We start from the raw sequence: 6,158 nt of genomic DNA, 5'->3' as shown, positions 1-6,158 counted from the left end.
CAAGCTACCCCAACCTTATGTCTCTGCATCCTAAACCTATAGACTGTGAGCTCTCCGGAGCAGGGCCCTCTTCCTCCTGTGCTAGATTTGTTTAGTCTTGTTATGTTTTGTATTGTATCACAAATCTTTGTCATTGTATACCCTTATCATTGTACCCAGCGCTATGGAATTTGGCGGCGCTATACAAATAAATGATAATAATAATAATAATAATAAATGCCGACAGCGTATGCTGTTGGCATTTATCGATGTGCAGCAGACATGATACGCTACATCGTCGCATGTTCGCTTTCACATTAATAAATAGGCCCCTAGGCTCAGTGGTATTGCTCGATTTATAACCTGGCCCTTAGTTAGGGCTGCCAGCTTTCCTCCACAAAAAAATTGTATGACCTGTAGACCTTTCACTGGGTAAGAATGTTAGATGGGTCATATAATACCCCAAAACTCTATCTTAGGCCTCACCTTGACCCTTCCATATATATTTTTCACAGCTGAACAGTGATTTTATTCCTTTGGCTGCCAATAACAAACATATCAATAATTTTATCTCTTTGGCTGCCAGTAACACATATAGCAGTGATTTTACCCTCACACTTGACTGGCAGTAACACACACAGAGCAGTGTTTTTTCACCAAACATGCTTGCCAGTAAAATACACAGAGCTGTGATTTTACCTGAATGGCTACACGTAAAGCAAACACAGCAATTATTCAAGATGACCAGAAAAATAAAACAATGATTTTTGACCCTTTACCTACAGATTTATGTTTTAAAGGTATTTACAATGTGTAAAGTTATATAGTTAATAGTTTTAGATTTGGTCATAGATAGGTTTACCATAATTTTTAAAGGTGAAACTGGGACCACCTGGTGCGGTTCCAGTGGGGGTGTGGTCAGGGGCGTGGTCAAGGGGAGTGGCGATTTCCGGTCCTTTTAAAAGTAGTAGCATTTATGTGCGTAATGTTTTGTGGATACTCTACCCTTCCTCAGTCAAACAACAAGTGAATCACACAGTTTCAATAGACCATAACACCACCCTAGTGAAAAAGGCACCATTACGTTGTCATGGCAACCCATACACAACATGAGCAAATAAATCATTCATCTAAATCTCAGATTCTAAATAATGCCAAACATCAGGCATTATTACCAATTTCATAAAATAGTGACAAGCGTATACATCACACAATATAATATCTGCAGGGTAATATGTGTTTTATGTGTCTAATTAAGGAACATAACCGAATACTGATAAGGCATTAATACAACATTGAATGTAAGTCAAAAAAAAACATGTACCTGCTAAAGCTGTTTAAGAGGCTACTCTATACCATAACGCAGGAAGTTTACAGCCAAAATGCTATCCTGCCTGAAGTAAAGCAAGATCCACGCCAAAAATCCTGCCTGTCTGCACTTCCTGGTCATACCCATATGATTCTCCTGAACGTGTATCACCGGTGACTACAAAATAAAAAATAAATAAAAAAAAAAGCTCACTCAGCCTGTATTACTAAATGTAAACTTTGAAGAACACGAACACTAAGCAGGGCTGTATGTAACAAAGTATCAGCATCAAACTATGCTGGAGAGCCACAGTCCAGTGTGTCTGGGTTTCAGGCGGTCTGAAACCCGAACACATGATTTGAAACCCGGGAGGTGGCAACCCTACTGGGACAGAATGAACAACCGGGTGGGACACTGGGACAGCGCCTCCAAACAGGGACAATCCCAGTAAAAGTGGGACTTCTTGTAAGCCTAGTCATAGAAATAGTTTTTTTTTCACAGCATGAATTTCATAGATTTAAAAATATTATAATTATATTATTTATGTCAAGTGTGAGAGGGTCTAACTGCTTAGCAATAAGTTCTTGCTTCACTTGTGAGATATCCCGTACTGGACACTTAATGCAAAAATAGATGTTAACAACAGGAACGCCTATTAACGATATGCAATAATGTAAAGCAAGTTTTAAGGCTAGATTACTAAATCATTTTATCGCTTGTACACAAACACATCTGAAAGTAAACTTTTAACATGGGTGGGTTAGCATGTGTATAGCAAATTGAAAGCAAATTGTTTGCGCACGAGCAAAACCTGATGTGCGCTAACCACTGGACTTCGGATATCATGACCGCTTTAATTTCTTCTCCCCATAGATTTCAATAGAGCACGCTTTCAAAAAACCTAACGTACTGTTTGTGTGTTTGTGCGCTAACCCAATAATGCATAAGACCTACATCGCTAAACCCCAAGGTAGTTATAAATATTTTACATTCCAATGTTCTTCACATAGAACAAAATGTTCTTTTTAATTTTATATATATATATATTTCTAACTATTTATATCTCATGTGCAAATACCGCTAAAAGTAAACTTTTAACGTGGGCGGGTAACAATCTGAATGTAAATTATTTTTGTAAAATATATATCTATACCTACATATCTATATGAATATATACAGGTATATATATATATATAGATAGATAAATATAGGAATCTATCTGATTAACAAGATTTTTCAATTTTTAAGGTATTTTAGTGGAAAGGGCTCCAAAGTGTGTGTATATATATGTGTGTGTGTGTGTGTGTGTATATATATGTGTGTGTGTGTGTGTGTGTGTGTATATATATGTGTGTGTGTGTGTGTATATATATGTGTGTGTGTGTGTATATATATGTGTGTGTGTGTGTGTGTATATATGTGTGTGTGTGTGTGTGTGTATATATATGTGTGTGTGTGTGTGTGTGTATATATATGTGTGTGTGTGTGTGTGTATATATGTGTGTGTGTGTGTGTGTATATATATGTGTGTGTGTGTGTGTATATATATATGTGTGTGTGTGTGTGTGTGTGTGTGTGTGTGTGTGTGTGTGAATTTATGTTTATTCATATAATCACTGCTTCTTCCGTTTCAGACGATGGGCGTAGAATGCAGCATCTGCTGCATAATAAATATACCCCTAGGTCTTCACTCGCGCTAACCTGTCACATGCAACTTAGTTTGTGCTCGAGCCAATACATTTACTTTCAACTTATAATACATGCGCAAGTTAGAACGGTTGTTATATTGCTTAACAATAGCGCGCCACTTGTAATCTAACCTTTAATACATTTCTAGTATGATCTTAACCTTTACGAGGTCTTTGGCAGCCTCATGAGTGGCTATTAACCTAATCTATTGACTTCACTTTGTAGCTAGATTCATTTTACTCAAATACTTTTTGCAACAGCTTCTTCTATTTTTTAGAATGTTTTCATTCGTACACATTTACATGTCCATCCAACTTCATGGAGTGAAGGGCAATGCATACAATTTTGGGGTTGTTAATCTCTGCCACCTCAAAGGTAGTGGAGAGGTTGAGAAGCAGCGGTTATACGACTTATGCTTCTTAACTTGCGGTAAGAATGCTCGCTCATTTGCAAGGGTTACAAAGCGGACTTTGCTGCTTATTACTTTGAGCCCATAGTATAAATACAAGACATAAAAATCCATTGTCCCATGTTGGCCTATATAGTCCCAGCATAACATATACCCAAGTGTCCCTGAATCATTATAAAGGTTATTTAGATGATTCTAAAATATACAACTTTAAAGTGTTTTTTTATGGTTAAAAATGTATATCAATTTTTTAAAGTGATTGTAATAATTGTATCCATTCATGTAAGCAGTTATAGAATTATGCCTTGTTTAGGTGTTCTATGTATTTCTGTAAATCTATAACTAACCTACACCTGGAGGCCTACTTACCAAGCCATCAACTGAGCTGCATTCGACGGCACCAATACGCTCGCCTGACATCGCCTAACATCGCGACCGCAGACCTGTATACGCTCTCCATATTTATATAAAAGTCTGTCAAAAATCCGTGCACCAAGTACGGGGCGATGAGCAGCGGACTGTTGTTAATTAACAGTCATCGATCTCACTGCTATTCGGCTTTTTCACAGCTTTATTTATATCCTGTCGCTAAACACCGCCACTATACTAAACTGTTTAACCCCTATCCCACCGCTCCAGGACCTCGCCGCAACTAAATAAAGTTATTAACTCCTATCCCGCTGCTCCCGGAGCTCACCGCAACTCTAATAAACTTATTAACCCCTATTCCGCCACGCCCTGACACCGCCGCAACTAACTAAATGTATTAACCCCTAAACCCCTGGCCTCCCACATCACTACCACTTACTAAACCTATTAACCCCTAAACCAGCCCCCCACATCGCCATAAACTAAATTAACCTATTAACCCCTAAACCTAACAACCCGCTAACTTTATATTAAATATTAACTCATCCCTATCTTATAATAAATTAAAACTTACCTTTAGATTTAAATTAAACTATATTAAACTATTAATTAATCTACCCTAACTATTATACTAAAATTACATTAAACTATATTAAACTAATAATTAATCTACCCTAACTGTATACTAAAATTACATTAAACTACAAATTAAATATATTATATAATTAAAAACCTAACCCTACTCAAATAATTTAAATCTACACTAAAAAATTACAAAGTTACAAAAAACTAACAACTAAGTTACACAAAATAACAAACACTAAGTTACACAAAATAAAAAATAAATGATCAATTTAAACTAATTACACCTAATCTAAGAGCACTATGAAAATAAAAAAGCCCCCCAAAATAAAAAAAAACCTAGCCTACAATAAACTACCAATGCCCCAAAGAAATCAGCTCTTTTACCTGTAAAAAAAATATACAAATACCCGCCAACAGTAAAACCCACCACCCATACAAACAACCCCCCAAATAAAAACCTAATCTAAAAAAACCTAAGCTCCCCATTGCCCTGAAAAGGGCATTTGTATGGGCATTGCCCTTAAAAGGGAATTTAGCTCTTTTTCCTTGCCCAAACCCTAATCTAAAATTAAAACCCACCCAATAAACCCTTAAAAAAACCTAACACTAACCCCCGAAGATCCACTTACAGTTTCTGAAGACCCGACATCCATCCTCAACAAAGCGGCAGAAGTCCTCATCGAAGCCGGCAGAAAACTTCATCCAAGCGGGCCGAAGTCTTCATCCAAGCCCACAGAAGTCTTCATCCAGACGGCATCTTCTATCTTCATCCATCCAGCGCGGAGCGGCTCCATCTTCAAGACATCCAGCGTGGAGCATCCTCTTCTTTCAACGTCTTCTTCCCAATGAAGGTTCCTTTAAATGATGTCATCCAAGATGACGTCCCTTAGATTCCGATTGGCTGATAGATTTCTATCAGCAAATTGGAATTAAGGTTGAAAAAATCCTATTGGCTGTTGCAATCAGCCAATAGGATTGAGCTTTCATCCTATTGGCTGATCCAATCAGCCAATAGGATTGAGCTCGCATTCTATTGGCTATTCCAATCAGCCAATAGAATGCGAGCTCAATCCTATTGGCTGATTGTGTTTATTTTTTTGGTTACTTAGTGTTCATTATTTTGTGTAACTTAGTGTTTGTTATTTTGTTTAACTTAGTTTTTTGTAACTTTGTAATTTTTAATAGTAGATTTAAATTATTTGAGTAGGGTTAGGTTTTTAAATATGTAATATAGTTAATTTAATTTATAGTTTATTGTAATTTTAGTATAATAGGGTAGATTAATTATTAGTTTAATATAGTTTAATGTAATTTTTGTCTAATAGTTAGGGCAGATTAATTAATAGTTTAATATAGTTTAATTTAAATCTAAAGGTAAGTTTTAATTTGTTATAAGATAGAGATGAGTTAATATTTAATGTAAAGTTAAGGGGTTGTTAGGTTTAGGGGTTAATAGGTTAATTTAATTTATGGAGATGTGGGGGGCTGGCGGTTTAGGGGTTAATAGGTTTAGTAAGTGGTACTGATGTGGGAGGCCAGGGGTTTAGGGGTTAATAACTTTATTTAGTTGCGGTGGGCTCTGGGAGCAGCGGGATAGGGGTTAATACTTTTATGTAGGTGGTGGCAGTGTCTGGGCGGCAGATTAGGGGTTAATAAGTATAATGGAGGTGGCGGCGGTGTAGGGGGCGGCAGATTAGGGGTTAATAAGTATAATGTAGGTGGCGTGGTATAGGGGCGGCAGATTAGGGGTTAATAAGTATAATGTAGGTGGTGGCGGTGTAGGGGGCGGCAGATTAGGGGTGTTTAGACTTGGGGTTA

Source organism: Bombina bombina, chromosome 10 (assembly GCF_027579735.1).
Source record: "Bombina bombina isolate aBomBom1 chromosome 10, aBomBom1.pri, whole genome shotgun sequence".
Lineage (NCBI taxonomy): Eukaryota > Metazoa > Chordata > Amphibia > Anura > Bombinatoridae > Bombina > Bombina bombina.
The sequence above is the reverse complement of the archived record's forward strand: the minus strand, read 5'-3'. Positions refer to the sequence as shown.